The sequence below is a fragment of the Vicia villosa genome, linkage group LG5 (assembly GCF_029867415.1).
Source record: "Vicia villosa cultivar HV-30 ecotype Madison, WI linkage group LG5, Vvil1.0, whole genome shotgun sequence".
Taxonomy (NCBI): Eukaryota; Viridiplantae; Streptophyta; class Magnoliopsida; order Fabales; family Fabaceae; genus Vicia; species Vicia villosa.
The window spans coordinates 61,173,918-61,199,689 of NC_081184.1; the positions used below are offsets into that span (position 1 = coordinate 61,173,918).

Below are 25,772 nucleotides of genomic sequence, written 5' to 3' on the forward strand. Positions count from 1 at the left end.
TATCTTTATTTTGAGTATCTTAGAGTCAGAAATCTTTACGTCTTCCTGACATTAAAAACAATTTACAATCATCATTACATCTTGACCAAGAATCTTGCTAAAACTCATTTATCTCATTTATTACATACATTAGTTTTAGTACGTTATCATCTTGGAAATGAAAAGGCCTTAACACGCTTTATCCTCTTTGAGCTTTGTCTCTTCATCATCTGTTTTTGAGAGTCGTCATTTGTCTTGGTTCTCAAGTTTTCATTTAATGAGGTGTCAATTTTAAAATCTTTCAGTGAGTCTGTCACGTCTTCCTTTCTCTATTAAAGTTCTATTTTGTTCTTTATCTTTTCAATGCTCTTTCCTCTTAATTCCTTCTTGTTTGTACTTTCTCTCTGTCATGATTTTGAAAAATTTCCATGGAGATGAAAAACTTCCTGAAGTTCTTCATTGTTATACCCCAAATTTGTCCGTCTTATTTCTAACATTTAAAATATTTTGTTAACTTTGGTTTTGATTTTTTGATTTAATTTTACTAACATTTTAACAGTGGCTTATTCTGCTTATTTAAAAGTATATAATAATTCACTCTAAATTATTTATATTTTTAAATAACAAATATTTGCTTGACTTTCATATGCTTTCCAGTGCATTTTTATTTTGAATAAATGAGACAGTACAATTGGTAAGGAAATAAGGCTTGCAAATATAAGGTCCTGAGTTTGAACCCCACTTTTCTCTTTTTTTTATTTTATTTTGGCCTTTTCTTCTATTTTTCTAGTTTTTTTTCTCTTTCTTATTTTCTCATATTTTTATCTTAATTTTACTTTCTTTAATTATTATCATATTTTGTTATCACTAGGATTATCATAATTTTTTTTTACCATTAAGTCTGAACTTAGAATTATCTTTTGTTACTAGGTTTTTATAATTATTACTAGTTTTAGATTAGAACTATTTTTAGGCTTAGTTTATTTTCTAGTTATTACCATATCATATCATTATCAAGTCTTTATTAGCATTTTTATTATTATAAAAAACCAAAAAAAAATCAAAAAGATCCCAAAGACCATATCTGGATATCACGTGTTCTGCAAGCTTAAATCTAAGACTATCTCCAATGGTAGTTTCTTCAATTGAGTTCTCCACCTGTACCATTAATTTAATAATTAAATATTTAAAAAATTTGACATGTCATAATAGAGCTGCATTGCAATGCAACAACTAAAAAATTGTAGTACCCAATCAAATGAAGTTATGAGATAAAGTTGTGGGACCCATATCAGATTTTTATTAAAATTAAATAAATTCTTTTAATATGATGTGGCTTAGTGGGTTCCATAAAGAACTCAAATGTAAGTTGCACCATTTAAGATGCTCAAAGATTCAATACCTCATCCAAAAACCGTCCCAAATCTTTCACAATAATCTATTAACAATATATAAAAGTTAAAGTATCTGGAATTACCAAGTTTACCCAAACTGAGTTTAACTTAAACTAATCTAAAAATTAAGGGGGGCTTAGTCTTTTTGTTAAATACTGAAACATGGTTGATTGTAATTCAAAATTTGCTAACATGTCAAGATAATATTTTTTGTTGCTTTTTTAATACCTTTTTAATTTATTTTAATTACATCCATTATCCCACAAAGTAATCAAGGTTTTGGGGCAAAAAACACTCATTACTCTGCAGACCAATAAATATTAGCGTGAAAAACTGTTTCACACAGTATTCAAAGACATACACACAACTTCCCACACGTTTTTCAAATTTTTTGTCATTACCTAAGTTATTGCTATCATTATCCCAACTTTATTTATACCAAACAATTACATATGTAGTGTCACTAATAACAATTTTTCTTTCTCTTTCTCACGTCTCTCTTTTTCTTCTCCCTCTTTATGTTTTCCCTCATTCACTTCTTCATCCCTCCAGATTTCATTTTCCTTCATCATTTTCCTTTTTTCACAGATTTTGTTTGTTCAGACTGTTTCCTCCATAGAAGAAATGATATGCTTGAAAAGAAGGGTCTCAAATCCCCATTTTATTTAATGATTGGAACCACTATTGTTGGTTTAATTTTTCAGATCTGAATAATAATGGTTTTAATTTTTGTTTTATGTTGCTTTCTCAAGTATTTTCTTTGACTCATTTGTTTTTAATAAAATGACAGAATCTATTTGTGAGAACAGGAAGATGAAGAAGGAAGAGTATGAAGTTTGAGAAAGCGCGTCTTAGGGGAAGTAAAGGAGGAGGACCAACGAAGAAAGCTATGACCAGATCCGTCAGATCCGGACTTCAATTTCCCGTCAGAAAAATTGGTTGTTACTTTAAGAAAGGTAGATATGCTCAATATGTTGGTATCGATGCTCCTGTTTACTTAGCTATTGTTCTCGAATATCTTGATGTTGACGTAAACTCATAACTCTTTCATTCTTCTTTTTGAGTTGTAACTTTTGTTAGTTAGGGATTGAAGATTACCAGACCTCATTCACCAAGGAATCGAAGAGTTGAGATGACATGATTTGGCTTTGCATTTTCGCTTTCATATATTTTCTCCACAAAGTACTCTTCATTTAGGGTTTTCGAGCTGATACGGATTTAGTTTTATTACTTGTGCAGGTCCGGTTTGAATGTATATTTGGACTCATAAGCTCGACTTGGACTATCTACGTTTTTTTGGTGTAGATTCAATTACAGGCAGCGATGCAGGGCTGAAGTTTGCTTCGAATGGTTTAAGGTAATGTGTATGCCCTGTTTTTACTCGACATGATTTTGACTAAATTGAACTGAATGTGAGTATGGTTGAATTTGGTTTGATTTGATTTTGCATGTTGGAAGATAGTTGAAGGATCCAGTGAGTGTGAGAAGTTAGTTTTTCTCAAAACAGTTTTTCGCCATTTTCTTATCAAATCATATTAGGACATACTACAGATTATTATGTTTTCTTATAATCCTGCTGCTCAATTATATCATTCTGATCAATATGTTTTCTATGCTGCAAGTTCGCTCAAGACGTGTAGCTGATTTATATGTTGAATTGCATGGTTTGAGGTATTGAAATTTGGTTATTTCTATGCTGCAAGTTCGCTCAAGACGTGTAGTTTCTTATGACATTTTCATTTCATTCTAACAAGCTTACCTTAATGCAAAGGATTTGAATCCATCACTATTGTCTTAAGAGCATGTTCTTGAACCCTAACTCCCAATTTCTCTGCTTCTCAGTCAGAAGAGTATCAAATAAAGTTCAAAAGGTAAGATTTTGTTTTATTCTTCTTACAATTGATTTGTTTCAAATTGTAAATTTGTTTCCGTTTCTCAAATTATTTTCATGTCTGCACAATTTTTTGTTATACTCTCAAGTATTCACATGAAAATTATGTGTATGATTTCAGTAAAAAATGTGTTGATTATGGTTGTTTCGATTCTGCTGGTGATGGTTGGTGTTCGGCACATTTTCGGAACTCTTTAAAGAAAGCAGATGACTTTTTGAAGGAACAGCACACACAGACTATTTCAAGTATGTCCACCAAGTGTTGACGAAATTATGTAGGGATTATGAAATATGGAGGAGGAATATTCTTGAGAAATGTAATTATTATATTGTAAACGATATGCAGTGTGTTTTTGAAGGGATCATGATGAGTTTAGTGTAACAGGTTATGTTTGTAGAGACAGGCTGTGAAGTTTATGTTACTTTGAAGGTGGGATGGTGAGGTTTGAATAAGGTTTATTTTGTTTTAGAGTGTATATTTTTCAATTAATTTTATCCTCTCCTATTGATAATTCCAAATCCTTTTTATAGAAAAAATTTACAGGTCTAAATGTTGATTGATTAATTTATTCTGAAATGATTTTGTTTGATTGGAATCAAAATCTTAACAGCCTCTCAGCTTGATGTATTTGGTCCACTATTTTTTTTGTAATTTCAATCCTTAACATAGTTGGCAAATGAATAATAAAGAGATGGTTTTGAGATTTGATTTAGTTTTTGAAGATTTGATCATATTTGATTCAACTCATTCTTGGGATCAAATTTTGGAAAGGAAATATTACAGCTTAAATCAACAATGAATGTAGAGATTGCTTGTGATTGAGAAATTTGATTTTTGGAAGGTTTGAAATTTGATTGATGAAGATATGATTTTATTACTTAGAATGTTTATTTTCTACCAGATACCATGGCAAGATAATAATGATAATGAGGTTCGAACCAACAAATTTATGAAAAGCATAATGACGCGTCTGAATTTATATTTTTTTAGTGTTTTTCTAACAATGCTTATAATGGTACTATTAAAATATAAATCTAAAATTAATAAAATCAAATCCTAAAAAGTGAAAAAAATTCTAATAATCTAGAGTTATGTAAAATATTAAAATGGAAAGTAAATTTAAATAAAATTCTAGAAAGTGACAAAATGTAAATAAATCTAAAATGCTATAAAGTGAGAATGGAACTCTTATAAATAATTGTTTTATAAAAGCAATCTTTGATTTATTTATTTTGTTCTTTTGTATTTGTAGATATGCTTAAAACATCTTAACTAAAAATATATTTTAAAATGTTATCACTTTAAATATAATTTTTTTATTTATTTTAAACTTTTAAAAAAAATTATTTTGTGAAAATGCAAAAGCTAATTTATAATTCGTAATATTACATACTCTATTTCTAAATACCTATAAAAATATTAAAGATTATTTACTTTAAAATAGAAAAAAATGTATATCACTAAAGTTTTATAAAATTATTAATATTATATCATTTTTGCAACAATAATAAATATAAATTACCATATTTATTAATAGTCAACTTATTTTTAAATTCAAATTCAAATTCTCACTCATTTCAATGCATTTTTTTAGGTTTTAATTTCAGTTTTTAATTTTTTTATATCTTAAACGCAATTAAATGATAACTACAATAATAATTGTCAAATTAATATTTAATTATAATTAAAATTTATTAAGTTTTTGATTTTTATGAGAAAATTAATAAGAATATAAAACACATTTTAATTAAAAACATTACCATCTATTTTAAATCAGTTTCTTCCATATATATTATAGAAGACCTATTATGACAATTTATCCATAAAATCTTCTTTAGTAATTATAATTAATTTGTTTTATAATCCTTAATATATTAAAATAGAATACACATTTAAGCGCCAAATTTTAAGTAAAATCCTGCCTAAACAACTTTTAAGCACATTATTTTCTTCTCTCTTTTCAACAAATATTAATATATTAATAATAATTAGTATTTAATATTAATTACTCCACCACTAATTTCTATGTACTTCAACTATTTAATCAACAAAAATCATTTAAAAAATTATAGCATGCAAAAGGTTTTTAGAATTTGTCCCGTGCATCGCACGGGATGAAATTACTAGTTACATGATATAATTATAGAATAAATTTATGCCATAAAATGCCATAAAATAATTTATAATTACAGGATATAATTATTGAATAAATTTGTGCCATAAAAGGATTTTGTATTTTTTTCATAATCTATACATACATTTTTAATCAATATTTGCCACTTTTTATTCATCATTTGTTTTTAAATTTATAAAAGTAATATACATAATAAATTTATATGTTTTGTATTCCAAAATTTACACATTTAACATGTTTTTATACGTGCGTATCAGTGGTTTTCTATGTTTTATCATTTATCAATTATTTTTTTAAACTTTGTATTCATGATAAATAAGAATTAGTTATTAATTAATAAGTTGAAATTTAATAAATACAAAAAATATAATTAAATAATGAGTTAATGTAATGATTTTGTTTACCTGATCTCAATTTGACAATGTTATTTTTATTTATATATTTATATATACATTTATTATTATTTTATTTATTTCTTTGTTAATAATCAACTAAAAGCCACAACATATTTTTGTATGAAGAATAAATATTTTTTAAAAAATTAATGAAAATCCTTTAATAATTTTTAATATTAATTTTTTTTATAAACAGAAATAAGTTATAAATATTTTTATAAAACAGAAAATACTAATGTTGATACAATTATATTAATAAACGAAAATAAGTTACAAATATTTTTATAAATTGGAAAAAGTCTATTGTTGATATAATTATTTTTATAAACGGAAATAAGTTACCATATTGATGAATAATTCACTTAATTTTCAATGCAAATTCCAATAATTAATAATATAATAATGGTCCAATTATCATTTAATAAATGCAAATTTTCAATGTAGTTTTTTAAGTTTTAGAGTGAAGACCCATTTTGGTCCCTCACAAATATTACACGAGTCAAATTAGTCCCTCACAAAAAAATTGACCCAACTTAATCCCTTACAAAATTTAACCGGATCATATTAGTCCTTGCTGCTAATATTTTTCTCAAATCGGTTTTTTCTACTTCTAAACCGGTTCTGACACGTTAGATTTTTTTTTTTTAAATACTAAATTAATTTTTATTTTTAATTTCATTTTTAAACAGTTATCAATGAATAATATCAAAAAAGCCAAAATTATTTCTTATAAAGTAATTTTTAAACAAGTAATTTCCATGATTTCTACTAATATTAACAAATTCAAATTTTTACCTATGAGGTCTCAAATTCAAGTCCCTTCAAGTTAAATGATTTTCACTTTACAACTAGACAAATCAATTTCCATCGTTAATAAAGTGACTATCATTTACAACTAGAAAAATCAATTTCTATTGTTAGTAAAGAACTATTATCTACAACAAGACAAATCAATTTCTATTGTTAGTAAAATGATTATCATTTACAACTAGATAAATCAATTTCTATTGTTAATAAAGTGATTATCATTTACAACTAGACAAATCAATTTCTACGGTTAGTAAAGTGACTATCAATAACAACTAGACAAATCAATTTCTATTGTTAGTAAAGTGACTATCATTTACAAATAGACAAATCAATTTCTATTGTATTAAACTGTCATTTAATCTAAAGAGACTTAGGTTCGAGACCATATTGATACAAATTTTGTATTTTTTATTTTAAATTTAGAATTGTTTAAGATTAACACGTGGACCTGAGTTCAACTCCTTATAAGAAACAATTTTGGCTTTTTTATATTATTAATTTATAATTGTTTAAAAATGAAATTAAAAATAAAAATCAATTTAGTATTTAAAAAATGAAAAATAAATAAAATCCAACGTGGCAGTTCAGTCACGGTTTAAAACTAGAAAAAAAACCGATTTGAGAAAAATATTAGCAGAAGGACTAATATGATCCGGTTAAATTTTGTAAGAGATTAAGTTGGGTCAATTTTTTTTGAGGGACTAATTTGACTCGTGTAATATTTGTGAGGGACCAAAATGGGTCTTCACTCTTTTTAATAGTTTAGATCTTAAATGCAATTAAATTATAACATCTATGATAAAGGTTAAAATATCATTTAATATTGTAATTACAATTTATTACTTATTTATTTTAATGTGATATTTTTATAACATATATTGGTCCTTAGGTTTTTAATACTACAAATTAGTTTTTTTTAATCATTTATACAAATTTAAAATTAGAGATTCTCTTTTTGAAATAAAATATATTTTTTTAATGTGAGGATTTTTATGAGAAAATTAATAAAAATATGAAACACGTTTAAATTAAAAACATTACCATCTATTTTAAAAAGTTTGGCCTCAATTAGTGAACCAATTTATAAATTATAGTTGGTGCCCACATTCAAATATTAAATTATAAAATTTAACATTTTTTAATCTTCTAAATTATAAAAATACTAAAACAAAATAAAAATTTTAAACTAAATTTTTTATAATATAGAAGTTAAAATATTATTTTATCATAAATTAAAAGTAACTGTTACTTTATTTTTTAATGTATATTGTTTATCCAATTTTTTTAAAACGACATTCTTTTTAAATAAGGGAAAAAATGTATTTTTAATTTTATTTCAATATTAAAGTTGAGTTTTAGATTTTTTTGAAGTTATATTGGTGGAATTAATATTTTTAAGTTATTTATTTTATTCATCATACAATTAATATTAACAATAAAAATGCAATTTATGATAACTATTAAAACTAAATTTTTAGTGCTCAATGTAACTAATTTAAAAAAGTCGTACGGGAGATGAAAAGTGGACTTTGAATTCAAATTTTTAATTTTTCTAAAATCTTAAAGGTAGTTAAATGATAACTACAATAATAATGGTCATATGATAAATGGTAATCATGAAAAATAATGATAAAAGATAAAAATTTATTAATATAATTAATTTTATAAACTGAATAAGCTATAATTGTTTTTTATAAACGGGTAAAAGTTACAAATAATTTTATGAAAGTAATAAATTTATCTATTTATACAATCATTTGTATAAATGAGAATAAAATGTAGATTATAAAATTTTCATAATTTTTTATTTTCGAATTAATTTAACATAGATTTCTATTTTAATTTTTTAATCTCTACATACCTTTTTAATCCATATTTATAACTTTTTATTCATCATTTATTTCTATATTTATAACTTAAAAACGCATTATACATAATAAATTTATAAATTTTGTATTCTGAAATTGATGTTCAAAATTTTACTTTAATGTTTAAGCATTTAATTTTTTAAATATAATTTTAATTTTAGTATTCAAAATTTACGAGGTTGTTATTATTACATTTATTTTCCTTTTTAAAATTATAGTAATTTACTAAATATAATTAAAAGTATTATTTAAATATAGTAAATTATATAAAAATAATAATTTATCAAAAAATGTTAATGTTTTTTTTTTATAAAATGTTATCATTTATGCTATAAAATTTTATAAATATTTGTTTTTTATAAAAGAACATGAGACAATTATGATAGAAAAATTAACTGAGGTTTGTTAACTAATCTGGATTCACGGGTAGATATGAACGTATTTATATTTTCAATTATTGTGTTTACTAATTAAAATCTTACAATTAGATAATACATTAGTTTAATTTTAAAATTTTCCAATTATTATGTTTAATCGTAAAAGATGTTGATAGTAAATTTGCATTTAATTAGAAAGAGTATCTTCCAATTATTATTTTTAATTATTTTTTTCCATAACAAAACTATCTATTTTATTTATTTATCAATTATTATAATTCTTATATGCGTTATTTTTAATGACCAAATTCATACACGTTAAACTTATAATTTTAAACAAAATATATATATATATATATATATATATATATATATATATATATATATATATATATATATATATTTTATTCATTATATTTTATTTAATATACTAAATGTTTATTTTTTTTCCGATAGTCATCCAATTAAAATGTTTATTGTTTAAATATATACGGAATAACTTTATAAGATAGATTTTATCCAGATAACATTAAACCCAAACGGCCCCGTGCGATAGCAGGGTATCTCGCTTGTTCATAATTAAAACAAAACAGTCAAAGAATAAAAAATACACAAATTTAGCCTCAAAGCTTCTCTAAAAAGTGATACAACCATCAAATCCTTCCTAATTCACATTAATCACAATAAATTCAAAACCTAAAACCTTCACTGTAAAAACAAGGGGAAATTGACAGAAAGGGGAGGCCATTTTACACACACAAAAATTGGTAAACCAAAAATCATCCACGCTCTAACATAAAGAGGAAGAAGTGAATTTGGAAACCGAAACTTCGACTCCGCCGCAAATCACCGCCGTAGCCTCCGGCAACCATGCTTCCAAGCCGCTCCCTTCCACAAGCGACCACCACCGCGTGAAGCTCCGCGAATCCTTATTGTCACCACCGAACTCAAAGCAACAACAAATCGACGGCGTACCCTTTCGCGCAGGTTTGATTTCTTTCCTTTATTTTGCTTTCTTTTCCATCTAGTGAATTAACAGTGTCATGTCAATGGAGATTTTGGGCGGATCTGTTTGAAAGAATAGGAACAAGAACTTATCAATAGGGGAAGAAAGAGATGGTGTTTTCTTTTGTTGTATTTTTCTTTTTTTTTTTTTTTTTTTTTTCAGATATCACATCATACAATATAAAAAAGCAAGATGAGTTCTTTGGCAAGTTTGCCAAGTGTCATCTTCTTAGAAGTCTTACCTTTTAAAAACTTGCTATTAATAGTAATTTTACTATAATTAACTTTAATTATTATATTCTTATTTAATTAATTATTTCACTAATTTCTAACTATTATTTATTATTATTTATTATTGATGATCTAGCTGATTCAAAACATTTATTGGAAAGAGTATAAATCTAATTAAAAAAAATTATTGGAAAGAGATATCGAATTAGTTGCTATGTATTTCCTATTTTATCTCAACCATATTATTTCTTTCCTTTAAAAAGTCATTATGTATTCCTTTTTTATTTCAATTATTTATTTATTTTATTATACTTATATATTTTAAACTTATTTTATTTTTAGTTTATCCTAAAATTAAGTAGTTAAATAATTTACATCATCTAATAATACGATTGAACATTGTATTTTTTACAAAATGATTGCGATATAATAAAGCTTCAAAACAAATACATTATTAAGTAAAAAAAATATTTTATTTATAAACGTTATGTTATGTTAGTGGAGACATCTATACATTATTATCATTATTATTAAATTTTTATACCATGTAAATTATGTAAATGAAAAGCTCAATCAATTCAGTTTCAAATCAATATTATTATTATTATTATTATTATTATTATTATTATTATTATTATTATTATTATTAATAGGGCTTAATTACCCACCACCTCTTTACTCAAAAGGCTCATCGAACAAAATCCCTTAAATCTGCCTGCTTTATCTTCTCTTTCATTCTTTAAATCAAACGCTTCACTTTTCTCATTTTTTTTGGAATCTACTCTCCATGTAATACGTGAAGAAACCAAGAGACAAATTCTATTTACAAAGTTTTGTATTTAATTATCACAACACACAATGCACTCCAGCCACCAAAATTCTCTCTTTTTTAAACACACCATGTTTCTCTCTTAGTCTCACTTTATAACACACTATTTGTTTCCCTCTTCAACCGTTCGCTCTTCACCTTCCTTCAAGCTTCTATTTAGTGAATAAACCGTTCTCTCTTAGTCTCAGTTTTTGTTTAGTTTTTTGACTATTAATAATCTGTTTTCGCATTTAGAGAATAATCTATCATGGTGGAGCATTTGATGATGATATGGCAAATATCAGTGTTTCACATGTCCTGTATCTTGACGTTGTTGATCCAAATAAGGTCTGTCCTTATTTTTTTTAGTTATATGAAAGTGGTGCTTTAAATTTTAGAGATGTTATCAAACTCATATATATTTTGATATTTCTTCATTTCAATATGACTATGAGTTTGAGTTTATTTTTTTCTGATATCTACTATGTATAACTCAAATAAGTTATTGGTCAAACAGTTAGTCATCTGCCAATTCTCTGATAATGTTTTGCTGCTGCCATTGATATGTGATGCTAATCTTCCTTGATTGAACTCATGTGAAAATAAGAAAAAATAGGTTGGAGATTTGTTATATTGATGATATATTTTAGGGTTTCTTCATCATCTTCTATAATAAGTTATATTTCTCCATTCCTATTTTAGTGGTTTGTTTCTTTAATATAGTTGCATAAATGCCTACTATGTGATTGATCAAATTCCACCATGAACTTTCACTAAATTTTTGAGTGAACTCCCAACAAACTTTCAATAGTGGAAGCATCATAGAAAAATTATTAGCATGTGATTGTTAATTTTCTCCGAATGAAGATAAATATATCACTAATTTGATTTTGATTGTTCTTTTTAAGATTTTGTTTGTTTGTTGCAAAAGAATTTAGAGTATGTACAATTTTATTCTTGGTGACAAAACATGAGATGCTGCAGCAACACTAATCAACAGGATGTACTACAACCAGTCCAATTTTGCTTCATAATCATAACTATGTTCTCTTAGTTAAAAAGTCATGTAGAGAAATTGATTCATTATAAGTTGTATATACAAGTGGAAGCAGACTGGAAAAGGAATGACACTTATATATTAAAACAAAATCATATCTAAATATAAGTTTTTTGTAATCATAATAACATTTTCCTTTTTTTCTTTATTCATTAGTAGTTTAGGGAAGCAAGTAGTACCAGTGAAGCAACCGCATCGGCATGATGTTCTAGAAAGCAATCAATTATTTCAAAGAATAGCTGCAGTATTAAAACATAGAAATTAAAGGTCAGTTGTTTAGTGAATATAGCTTACATGATCTTTAATGTCTCTTTGAAAACATTTTTCAGGTTGCATATTTGAACTATTTTATCCATATCTGCCTATTGTAAATTTTAAATGTGTTTAGGCACTTGATTCATTGTTGGTGGAGTTATGTTATTCATGTCATGAGTAATTAGCATACATATCATACAATATAAAAAAGCAAGATGAGTTCTTTGGCAAGTTTGCCAAGTGTCATCTTCTTAGAAGTCTTACCTTTTAAAAACTTGCTATTAATAGTAATTTTACTATAATTAACTTTAATTATTATATTCTTATTTAATTAATTATTTCACTAATTTCTAACTATTATTTATTATTATTTATTATTGATGATCTAGCTGATTCAAAACATTTATTGGAAAGAGTATAAATCTAATTAAAAAAAATTATTGGAAAGAGATATCGAATTAGTTGCTATGTATTTCCTATTTTATCTCAACCATATTATTTCTTTCCTTTAAAAAGTCATTATGTATTCCTTTTTTATTTCAATTATTTATTTATTTTATTATACTTATATATTTTAAACTTATTTTATTTTTAGTTTATCCTAAAATTAAGTAGTTAAATAATTTACATCATCTAATAATACGATTGAACATTGTATTTTTTACAAAATGATTGCGATATAATAAAGCTTCAAAACAAATACATTATTAAGTAAAAAAAATATTTTATTTATAAACGTTATGTTATGTTAGTGGAGACATCTATACATTATTATCATTATTATTAAATTTTTATACCATGTAAATTATGTAAATGAAAAGCTCAATCAATTCAGTTTCAAATCAATATTATTATTATTATTATTATTATTATTATTATTATTATTATTATTATTATTATTATTAATAGGGCTTAATTACCCACCACCTCTTTACTCAAAAGGCTCATCGAACAAAATCCCTTAAATCTGCCTGCTTTATCTTCTCTTTCATTCTTTAAATCAAACGCTTCACTTTTCTCATTTTTTTTGGAATCTACTCTCCATGTAATACGTGAAGAAACCAAGAGACAAATTCTATTTACAAAGTTTTGTATTTAATTATCACAACACACAATGCACTCCAGCCACCAAAATTCTCTCTTTTTTAAACACACCATGTTTCTCTCTTAGTCTCACTTTATAACACACTATTTGTTTCCCTCTTCAACCGTTCGCTCTTCACCTTCCTTCAAGCTTCTATTTAGTGAATAAACCGTTCTCTCTTAGTCTCAGTTTTTGTTTAGTTTTTTGACTATTAATAATCTGTTTTCGCATTTAGAGAATAATCTATCATGGTGGAGCATTTGATGATGATATGGCAAATATCAGTGTTTCACATGTCCTGTATCTTGACGTTGTTGATCCAAATAAGGTCTGTCCTTATTTTTTTTAGTTATATGAAAGTGGTGCTTTAAATTTTAGAGATGTTATCAAACTCATATATATTTTGATATTTCTTCATTTCAATATGACTATGAGTTTGAGTTTATTTTTTTCTGATATCTACTATGTATAACTCAAATAAGTTATTGGTCAAACAGTTAGTCATCTGCCAATTCTCTGATAATGTTTTGCTGCTGCCATTGATATGTGATGCTAATCTTCCTTGATTGAACTCATGTGAAAATAAGAAAAAATAGGTTGGAGATTTGTTATATTGATGATATATTTTAGGGTTTCTTCATCATCTTCTATAATAAGTTATATTTCTCCATTCCTATTTTAGTGGTTTGTTTCTTTAATATAGTTGCATAAATGCCTACTATGTGATTGATCAAATTCCACCATGAACTTTCACTAAATTTTTGAGTGAACTCCCAACAAACTTTCAATAGTGGAAGCATCATAGAAAAATTATTAGCATGTGATTGTTAATTTTCTCCGAATGAAGATAAATATATCACTAATTTGATTTTGATTGTTCTTTTTAAGATTTTGTTTGTTTGTTGCAAAAGAATTTAGAGTATGTACAATTTTATTCTTGGTGACAAAACATGAGATGCTGCAGCAACACTAATCAACAGGATGTACTACAACCAGTCCAATTTTGCTTCATAATCATAACTATGTTCTCTTAGTTAAAAAGTCATGTAGAGAAATTGATTCATTATAAGTTGTATATACAAGTGGAAGCAGACTGGAAAAGGAATGACACTTATATATTAAAACAAAATCATATCTAAATATAAGTTTTTTGTAATCATAATAACATTTTCCTTTTTTTCTTTATTCATTAGTAGTTTAGGGAAGCAAGTAGTACCAGTGAAGCAACCGCATCGGCATGATGTTCTAGAAAGCAATCAATTATTTCAAAGAATAGCTGCAGTATTAAAACATAGAAATTAAAGGTCAGTTGTTTAGTGAATATAGCTTACATGATCTTTAATGTCTCTTTGAAAACATTTTTCAGGTTGCATATTTGAACTATTTTATCCATATCTGCCTATTGTAAATTTTAAATGTGTTTAGGCACTTGATTCATTGTTGGTGGAGTTATGTTATTCATGTCATGAGTAATTAGCATACATATTCGCTTTTTATGATTATTTATCTGGTTGTTTATATTGTTGTGTGTGATAGCATGTTACATGTCTATGCTTAGATCAGATTTAATTGTGAAGTAAATGGCTTTCTCTGCTTTTTTATTTTCTTGATAGTTCTTAATTTTGGCCAAACTGAATTTGTTTGCTTCATACTTGGCAGTTCTACTCTATTTATTAGTGTTAATTATTAAACAGAATAATCAACTTGGGAGAAGCAAGAATATATGTGTAGAACGTAATGATTGCATTTTTTTAATTTTTGATTAATAATGTTTTCAAAAGTTGATTAAATATAATGATTGTTGTGTGTTTGTTGTAAAGGAACGTGATGAGGCTGAAGACATTAGCTGGTGTTAGTTTGATTGCAATTTTAGGTATTCCATATCATGCATTTAACAGTAGAGGACAATTTTATCCACCAATAGTGTCATTTTGCCTCAATTCCCTATAACACTAATATGGTATCATTTTGCCTCGTATTTTGCTATGCAGCCAGCTTATGAGTTATGTGTTTTTCTATAGTGCTTGGAAATTATAATCAAATCGTTGAATTAATATTTTATATCTTAATTAGTTATTTTTAATTTAAATTTATAATTTAATATTTATACTTCTATTCCTACTAAGACTAATATTAAATTTTGAAATTATGGTAAAATTACAGTATTATGAGAAACTATTTATATATGTTTCAAATTTTAAAAAAATCGGTGTTTTTTTTTTATTTAAGTAGAATTTTGAACATTTATGTTTGATATCTTCCGATTTTAAAGAAAGTTTCTATTTAGAGTTTGAAGCATAAAAAAAGCAGTATACGTGAATAAAGCCAAATAGTATATTAAATTTGTTTTTTAATAAAATAAAATAAACCAATAATAAATGTAACAGTTTTAAAATATTTGCAATTTTAAATATGGTAATTATAAGGATATTTTCTTTCTTCTGATTCAAAATAATTGATATAAAATTATCAGATTTAAATAGTCTTAATTACATCACAATTATATTTTTATATATTCTACATTTAACTCTAAATTAAGTAATGAATTGACATTGTACAATTATATTTGGATATTTAAATATTTCATTATTAATTTCAATATTTATTATATTTTTCAAATTAATATTTTTAATATTATTATTACTATTTTTTATAATGTTGATCAACTTTAGAAAATAAATTTTGGCCAAAAGACGCGTTTTCATTTTTTATGACACAAAATTAAAAACAATAATTTTTATTCACATTTTCCTATAAATGATTTTATAACCAAATATTTAAAAATATGTTGAATATTAGAAGTAATAAATTTTTGATGTTGAAATTGTTTTATAATTTGCAAAAAAAAAAAATTAGTTAATTTAATTTTTTTATGTATACTATTAATAACAATGACATTTTATCTATACAATAGTAATCTTAATTTAAATAAAAAATTTAAATTATAAGAGTTATTAAAATATTATTTTGACATTGTACAATTATATTTGGATATTTAAATATTTCATTATTAATTTCAATATTTATTATATTTTTCAAATTAATATTTTTAATATTATTATTACTATTTTTAATAATGTTGATCAACTTTAGAAAATAAATTTTGGCCAAATGACGCGTTTTCATTTTTTATGACACAAAATTAAAAACAATAATTTTTATTCACATTTTCCTATAAATGATTTTATAACCAAATATTTAAAAATATGTTGAATATTAGAAGTAATAAATTTTTGATGTTGAAATTGTTTTATAATTTGCAAAAAAAAAAATTAATTAATTTAATTTTTTTATGTATACTATTAATAACAATGACATTTTATCTATACAATAGTAATCTTAATTTAAATAAAAAATTTAAATTATAAGAGTTATTAAAATATTATTTTTACTTAGAAAATTTTTAACCCGTGCGAGGCACGGGTCTAAGTACTAGTGTACATTAGTTTTGGATTGTTTTGTTTTGTTATTTGTTCTCTGCGCCAAGTGTCACGAGTTGATAGGCCAACGGAAATTTTGAAGGACATTGAAACACCCAGGAACAGAGTGCTGCCCCTTTGCTGTTCGGTTTGTTTCGTTTCTCAATTTTTTTTTTATATTTTAATTAGTTAATTATAATCTTTTTCGGTTTAATTTTTGGACTTAAGGCATTCGGCCTTATTTTTCTTGACACTATCTCTTTAGTTATGCATCCTTCCTAAATTTGTAAATATTTTATATATTTCATTAGTTTACTTAATAATGCATTAATTCGGTTTGATTTTAATTAGAATAGAAGTCTATTCTAATTATTGATTGAAAGAATATTAAGAATATAAAAAACTAAAATCTAAAAAAAATGCATTTTATTTAATTAGCTTAATCAATAAAAAATACAAAAAATTCATTTTCACAATTAAACCGATTCAACCTTTTAAGAATAAAATGATGGGTGAGTGTCAATCACACCACATCTTCGAATTGGTCGACTGTTAATGTCGTACCAATCAAATTATTCAAAACAGGTAATTAGTAAATTCAACTTTTTTTAGATACAGATTAAAACGGGTGAATGTAAAATTTCATTCGTTTGAGTAATTAAAGACTTAGCGCACGCTGTTGAAATGATTTCTCTTCCGCAAATTAATTTAATTCTAACACTTTCCAAAAATAATACGACGAGTGAATGACAATTTCACCACGTCTTCGTATTGGTCGACCGCTAATGTCGTGTCAGTCAAATTATTCAAAACACTTAAATCATCTAATTCAATTTAACGCATCTTTTAATTATTTAATATAAAAAATACAAAAAGGGATCATATGTTGTTTTTTATTTAAAAAACTACGAACTGCGATAACTTCTAAAACATTTTAATAATTCAAATAACTTATAATTCATATAATCCCATAAAAAACACCAACAAACCTTTGAAATACGTTGACTCTGATCCTTCAATAAAAAGGTACCTAGGCATTTGAGAAACCGAAACAAGTCTACTTCTGTAAACTCTATCTGTTTGGTTTTGTTGTAGGTTTAAGATTTTATTCTTTATCCTACTATTCACCGTGTAATTTAAGTCACAAACTTTTACCCTAAAAATATTACCAAAAGAGACACTATAAACCTTAAGGAATGATTAATGGTGCCTAACACCTTCCCTTAACCCTAATTTCTTAACTAACCTAGAAACATCTCTTAATTAGGTTTTCTCCCATATTTTCCCTTATCCTTAAGATAGAATAAATATAGGTGGAGACTCTGTAATTTAAGTTAAAAAGCTTAAGTTTTAAAGTCGGTCGTAACAGCTGGCTACTCTGCTGGAAAAAACTTAGAGCAGAGAATCACTTAAGATTTGGGGCATGTTTCTTTTGGTTTAGGATTTTTAGTTTTACTTATTTGGCTTATTTATTTGATTGATTTCTATCCGTTGTTTTTTTAGGGTTTTTTGGCTTTATAATTTTTATTATATTATTTGGCTCTCTTTTCATTATATATCTTGTGAGAGGAAGAAATATCAATCATTGGATTCATCAAGAGAGAGAATCTTAATACATTAATAAGGCTATTAATTTCTCTCTCTTGATGAATCCAATGGTTGATATTTCTTTCTCCCATCTCTCATTTAAAAAATGCTCTCACTTGATATGCTCCCACATATGTCTGTGTGTGTGTGTGTGCGTGCGTGTGTGTGCGTGTGTGTGTGCGTGCGTGCGTGTGTGCATGCGTGTGTGTTTTTATATTGTTGGGATAAAAAAAGAAAGAGATAAAAGTTTTAAACCTTAGTGGGAATTGTCACTTGGCCAACGGGGACTAGATCGCTTCAAGTTTTTGGGACAATTCCACTCATAGTGGGTTGAGTTTCGAGAAATACCTTAGACGAGGCTAGACTCTGTCGAGGGTAGGACCTTGAACCCAACCAATGACTCTAGAAACCTACCCCTAAAACTCGAAGCTCGTGGATAAAAGAACCTTTCTAGAAACTAAAGAAACAAAAAAGTTTTAGAGGCTACGAAAAGGTCCCATGAGACCCTCAGGAATAAGCCACCTTTGGGAAGGGTAAAAAATCCGTAGGAAGAACTTATGAACCTACGTACTAAGGTAATTTTATCATCCCATCCTTCTTGGGAAGCCTTTCCGAGAGGGACATTATTTTGTAAACCTAAATCTACGTAGGGTTACCTCCCACGATTATCATCCCTTAGACTCGTAAGGGTATTATTCGTTTAACCTGAATCCCTAGCTTCTAGGGATTTCCATCTATCCATCATAATCAATAGTCCTTAGGGATTTTCTTGGGTCCATCATTTGTCCTTAGAACTTTTATAAGATCTTGTTCTTCTCACAAAGAATATCTTCGTTAATGCATATCGCATGGCCTCCAGATGGCCATGAGAACTGGTGACTGTCTTGAACGGTCACCACGTGCTCTCTCCCGCGCGTCCCCTAAGTTGTAGGATTTAGACTTCCGTCAATACATCATTCATCCCTAGCCTGTAGGGATCTCCATAAGTATGTCGTCATCCCTAGCCTATAGGGATGTCCTTCGTTGTATCCTAATCTCTAGCCCATAGGGATTTCCATCTATCTGTCATAATCCCTAGCCTGTTGGGATTTCATTCCTCGTGTCCATCGATATTCCTAAATCCAAATATGGTATCATTAGGTCTAACTTCATCTTACGTTTGCACCGCATTGCATTTCCATGAAACTTTTGCATACCATTTAAATACGTCAAAAAATATTTCCTCGTACCCACGCATCTTTATACATTCATACATTTGCATTTACATTCTCTCCCTTACCTAACTACGCTAGCTGTTTTCCTAAGACTCACAAATAAACTCAAGAAGAGTCCTAAACTGTAGAGAGAGGAGAATCAACCATTGGAGATTCAAAGGGGCTTGGTCATATAAATGAGAGAAGGCAACACTTCATTATACAAACTACGTACCTACGCCTACGCCTACGCCTCAAATTCAATTATCATTGGAGATTCCCTACATCAAGATCAATTGCCTTCTCAACAAAATTGGTATGCCCAGGAAGAGTCAAATATCACCCCATACATCTACAAGTCCAAGAACTAAGAAGTATATATTATATTCATTTGGATCAACAAGAAAGCTTATCCCTAGGATGACTAGGCTTTTATTTCCAATTTTTAATTTCTGCGATTGCTAAGTTGTATTTGGTGTAATATTTGTACCTTTTGGTTAATAATTATAATAAAATAATCATGCATGTTTTGAATGAAATCTATTCATTTCACTCTTTCGTATATGTGAATATCAATACTTTTCCGTTTCAATTATCAACTTTCCATTTCCACTATTAACAAACTTCGAGGGAGAATGATGAATCAAATAACTAAATTGGCTGACGTATGCATTCAACGTTAAGACCTTAGCTGACGATGTATAGCATTGTTTCAATTCCTAAACACTTGGAGAAATAAGGATGTTAATCCATAGTCAACCCCCTCGAGCCAAGAGTTGGAGTTTGTTTCTATTTTTCAAATAAACCTTAATCTTAACCAGGGGCAGGGTAGATTTCGATTAATCCACTTATGCATTCTTATCTCAAGAGAATCAAATAAAAGGTTCAAGCATTTCATCTTCCTCAAGTACATCATACAAGATTAAGGAATCAATAGAGATAATTCTAACAACATCTTCTTCCTTGCACATCATCCAAGACCAAGGAAACAACGAAGATAAAGGTCTCAAAGTCAAACATGGCACTCATAATGTTCTTAAATCAAAAGAGAAATCTCAAGCAAATTTTTAAAAGAAGCCCACTGAGTCAAAAGAAAAACTTGACTTAGGCAAAATTTAGGGATTGGAATAAAAATTTGGAGAATAAGCTTGTGGTTGCCATCTCAAGAATCAACAATGTTTCATATCTACGCTTGAACCTTATCCACACTCCTCTTCTATGCAATGGAAACTCTCTTGGATATTGTATGCATCTACTGGATTAATTGGATTTTAGGATTGGAGAACATCAAGGAGAATGGGGTGTGTTTAAATCAGAATTTGAGCCGTTTATCCATTGTTTCTTAAACCGTGAATCAAGCCACGTTACAACATTTAAAAGTCCTAATTGAAACTTGGCTAACTACGAAAGCATACTTGGCATAATTTGGTTAAACTAACTCCCAATGTTTGTTAATTTCTATCCATACCTCTTCTTTGCAATTTCCATCTCTAATCATCCATGTTCTTCGTAAAAAAAAACTTCGATTTGAAAACTTGCATGTGCATCACGTTGGATTTAATTTTCAAAGGGTACAACTTTACTTTTAAATCAATAATTAGCATCAAGGAGATTTTTACATTGGTGAATCATTTCAAGAAGCTTCTAACTAGGGGAAAACATCCAAGAGTTTCTCCTAATCATGGGCAAATCCCAATGATCATAGAAGCATATCACTTGGAGATCCTATTGACTTGGGGCACGATCATTCTACGATTCAATCAAATTGGGTCACATCTTTATCAAGGGCATATATTTCAATATCAAAATTATTGGGGCAGTTCGTATCTTAATGGCAGAATCCAAGTTCTATTTCAAAGCAACTTCAAGTACAAACTTTTCAAGATTTGAATACTTGGGGCAATCCGTATCAAATTGATATCGCACCATGGTTAGCCCTCCAAGTCCTATAGATTGAGGAAGACCTTTCAACTATTAAATGTTGAAGCGTTACGTATCAAATTCGTATGGTAAGTTCCTTCTAAGGGTACTTCCTCCATATCCTGGAGATCGGGGGCATGTCTTTCAAAATTTAATGTTGGGGAAAATCACTGCGAGGCTCGATTAAAAGGAGCTTATTGAATAATAGATCATCAGATTCAAATCAATCCAAGACTCATCTAATCAAGGAAGTGGAGTTTTCAAAAGTCAAAATAGTAGGGCTAGCCATCTCAAACGCATACTACGATAAAACTATGTCCAAGATCGTATCAAGGCAAACCTCTGCGAAAACCTAATAATTGGGGCAAGACATACTACTAAGGGGAAAACTATGTGCACAGTTTTACAATCCCATTTGAACCTCTCTCCTACATCTGCAATCTTTGGACTCAAAACTAGTACTTGGAAATCATTCCAGCATAACACGCTACCATCGTGTGGCAAGCAACCTTGTCACATAAGCAATCTCCTATGCCTTTTTTATATTCAAGTCATCATAAAATCATGCATTCATCAAGTCACTTTACTCTTGCATCAATTCGTACATATCATGGCATAAATCTAACTTTGTGAAGCCTGATATCTCTTGGCCCTCAATCTCAAAAAGCTCAACTTCAATTGTCACCTAAAAAGCCCAAATTTTCATAGGCACTTCAATATCCACGTCCAAGTTACTTATTACATGCATTGGTCAACCATTACAGTTCATACATCAGTCAAAGTACAAAATCAAATAGAATTCAATAATTGGCAAAAGCATTATCACCAAGCCTATTCAATTTCCATTGGTTAAACCTAGCATTATTCATACTATCAAAGTCTTGGTTGAGAACAGACATAACCAACATCGCCATCAATTTCAGTTTCAAGCAAGCCAACCTACGTTATAGCCTACTAGGTTAGTCTTCAAGCGTTAGCAGCTGTTTTCAAGATCTCTTCTTATCACATTAGTCCCTTGGCAGTGATTAGTTGATCCTCATTTATCACGTTAGTCCCCTGACAGTGTTAAATGTATCAAATCTACGTCTTTCACTTTGTTACGTTAGTCCATAAGAAGTAACAAGATCCCTATTTATCACATTAGTCCCTTGGCAGTGATAAATATGTCAATCTAGCTTCTTTTATACTATTCAGTCTTGGTTGAGGACAGGCACAACCGACACCATTTTTCAATATCAAATTTCAAATCCAAGTTATTTATTCCCTTCATAATCTATCCCCTATGGTAGCAATAGATTCAAGTTCCGCGTTGTTTATCCCCTAAAATAGTGATAAACATGTAAATATACAATATAAATTTGTACATGGGGCCATGTGTAACACAAATATATTTACTTCCTTCGTAATTTATCCCCTATGGTAGCGATAGATTCAAGTTCCGCGGTGTTTATCCCCTAAGGTAGTGATAAACATGTAAACCTACAATAAAACTTTGTACATGGGGGCATGTGCAACACCAAGTTATTTACTTCCTTCGTAATCTATCCCCTATGGTAGCGATAGATTCAAATTCCGTGTTATTTATCCCTTAAGGTAGTGATAAACATGCAAATCTAAGATATAACTTTGCACACGGGGCCATGTGCAACACCAAGTTATTTACTTCCTTCGTAATATATCCCCTATAGTAGCGATAAATTCAAATTCCGCGTTGTATATCCCCTAAGGTAGTGATAAACATGCAAATCTACGATATAACTTTGCACATAAGCCATGTGCAACACCAAGTTTTTCACTTTTTATTTATCCCCTAAGGCAGTGATAAACATGAAAATCTGCGATATAACTTTACACATGAGCCGTGTGCAGCACCAAGTTATATACCTCTCATTTTAGAAATAATTTAAAACCCGCGCCATTTATCCCCTAGGTAGCGATACATGCTATGTTAATCTCCAAGCATTAGCAACTATTTTCATATCTATTTTCAAACTCACGTTCTTTACCCCCTAGGTTGTGGTAAATACACGAAATCTATGATTTCCATTTTCCAAACATTCCCCCAGCTCTATCGGATCAGTCCCTTGGAAAAGATAGAGCTCGCCTCCATATTCGCTTACCCTCAAGGTCGTGTGGTAAGAATGTGAAACCTACATCATTTATCCCCTAGGCAGCGATAAATGTACAAACATCTACGATACAACCTACTATGTCAATCTCCAAGCTTTAGCAGTTGTTCCCTAGATTCATTCAACATCGTTTAGTTAGTCCTTTGGCATAAGCAAAGCTAATACTTACATCATCTACTTCCTAGGTTGTAGTAGATACGTAAAATTGTAACCTATTACACCGGTCTCTGAGCAATGATACGTTATACTTCAAATATTCTATCTTATCCGATTAGTCCCTTTGCAATGATAAGATCAAACTCGCATTATCCATCCCCTAGGTAGTGATAGATAAGCAAAATCCGCAACACAATTTGCTAGTCTCTAAGCTTTAGCAAGTCAAGCCTCTATCTTTCCCCAACAAGCTGTCATCATCAAAAGAGGTGAGCAGCCTCACGCACTTCAATCAACAAAAGACTAGACATCCTCACGCATTTCTATCAACATAATCGTAAGCTACCTTCGAATCTGCAGTTCAATTAACATAGGCATTGCATAAATCATCGCATCATTTCATGTCATAACATTTTCATATCAAGCATACATACCATGCATCATACATACATCCAGCATAATCATATCAAACATCCATACATACATTTGCACTCAATCATACATGCTCATGAAAACTGCGGAAGATCTCAAGGCATGCTTACTAAGCTAAGACACCCTCAAATGTTGAATATCCAAGCTTAGAACCACTCATTTTCACACTGGCTACCTCGATTAAGAACAAACATAACCATCAGAGGTACCACAATCAAATTTCACTAAGCAGCTCGCCTATGATTCATATCTAAAGCCTAGTCATCATATACCTACTATTCATGCCCATAGCCTAGTTATTCAAATTCCAGTTATCAAAATGCAATGATCAAATTCAAACTTTCCTGTTTTAAAATCACACTCCCGGTTACCAAATTCAAATTTCACCTTGTTGCGTTAGTCCCCGAGAAGTAACAAGTTACCTCCGATATGCACGAGTTATCCACGTCGTCATATCAACCTACCTTTATCTCTCTCTAGCATTAACGAGTTATCTTCATCGTTTTTGTTTGGCTACTTCCGATATGCACGAGTTATCCGCGTCGCCATACCAATCTACATTTACTTCTCCTTATCGTTGACGAGTTATCTGCGTCGTCTTAAATTGGTTACTTTCCATATGCACGAGTTACCCGCGTCGTCATATCAATCTGCAATTACTTTTCTATAGCGCTGACAAATTATGCGCGTCGTCTTCACTTGGTTACCTTCGATATGCACAAGTTATTCGTGTCGCCACATCAAGGTAGACTATGTTCACTTACTCCAGGTATCGATGAATTATCTACGTCATCTACGTTTCTTTCATACTTTTTTTAGCAAACTGCAATTTACTGGTCAAATTTTGGGGTCTTACATTATTTAATAACTGTCCGATCCGAAATGCTGACCTGCGTATTCTCATGCCCTTCAATCGAAGAGTGATTAAATAGGTGCAACTGTCATACCCCAAATTTTCCCGTCTTATTTCTAACATTTAACATATTTTGTTATGTTTGGTTTTGATTTTTTGGTTTAATGTTACTAACATTTTAACCATGACTTATTCGGCTTATTTAAAAGTAGGGTTAATAGGCATTTACACCCTTGAAATGTTAGCGAATTTTGCTTTTCCCTCCTCCGTTGTCAAAGGCAGGTTTTGTCAACGATTTTTTTTGAAAAAACCGTTGCCAAAACCTGCTTTTGACAACAAAGGGGGAAAAAGCAAAATTTGCTAACATTACATGGGTGTAAATGCCTATTAACCCTTAAAAGTATATAATAATTCACTCTAAATTATTTGTATTTTTAAATAACAAATATTTGCTTGACTTTAATATGCTTTCAAGTGTATTTTTATTTTGAATAAATGAGATAGTACAATTGGTAAGGAAATAAGGCTTGCAATTATAAGGTCTTGTGTTCGCACCCCACTTTTCTCTTTTTATTTTATTTTGGTCTTTTCTTATATTTTTATAGTTTTTTTTCTCTTTCTAATTTTCTCATATTTTTATCTTAATTTTATTTTCACTAATTATTATCATATTTTGTTATCTCTAGGATTATCATAATTCTTTTACGGTTAAGTCTTAACTTAGAATTATCTTTTGTTACTAGGTTTTTATAATTATTACTAGTTTTAGATTAGTACTATTTTTAGGCTTAGTTTAT

The 25,772-nt window shown here is 28.4% G+C and overlaps 2 long non-coding RNA genes across 4 annotated transcripts; both read left to right on the forward strand.

The window, feature by feature from the left end:
* The first annotated feature begins 1,937 nt into the window (after window positions 1–1,937).
* LOC131606670 (uncharacterized) lies at window positions 1,938–3,733 on the forward strand. Its single transcript, XR_009284962.1, has 3 exons — window positions 1,938–2,329; window positions 2,613–3,244; window positions 3,386–3,733. It is a non-coding gene; the product is annotated as an uncharacterized LOC131606670 (long non-coding RNA).
* Window positions 3,734–9,434: 5,701 nt separating this feature from the next.
* Window positions 9,435–16,180, forward strand: LOC131601694 (uncharacterized). 3 transcript variants are annotated; one of them, XR_009283795.1, is made up of 6 exons: window positions 9,435–9,836; window positions 11,149–11,241; window positions 12,107–12,217; window positions 13,525–13,617; window positions 14,483–14,593; window positions 15,110–16,180. It is a non-coding gene; the product is annotated as an uncharacterized LOC131601694 (long non-coding RNA). The 3 variants fall into 3 exon arrangements; XR_009283796.1 differs by having other exon boundaries at window positions 9,438–9,836; window positions 14,486–16,179; XR_009283794.1 differs by having other exon boundaries at window positions 9,439–9,836; window positions 14,483–16,178.
* Window positions 16,181–25,772: the final 9,592 nt, after the last annotated feature.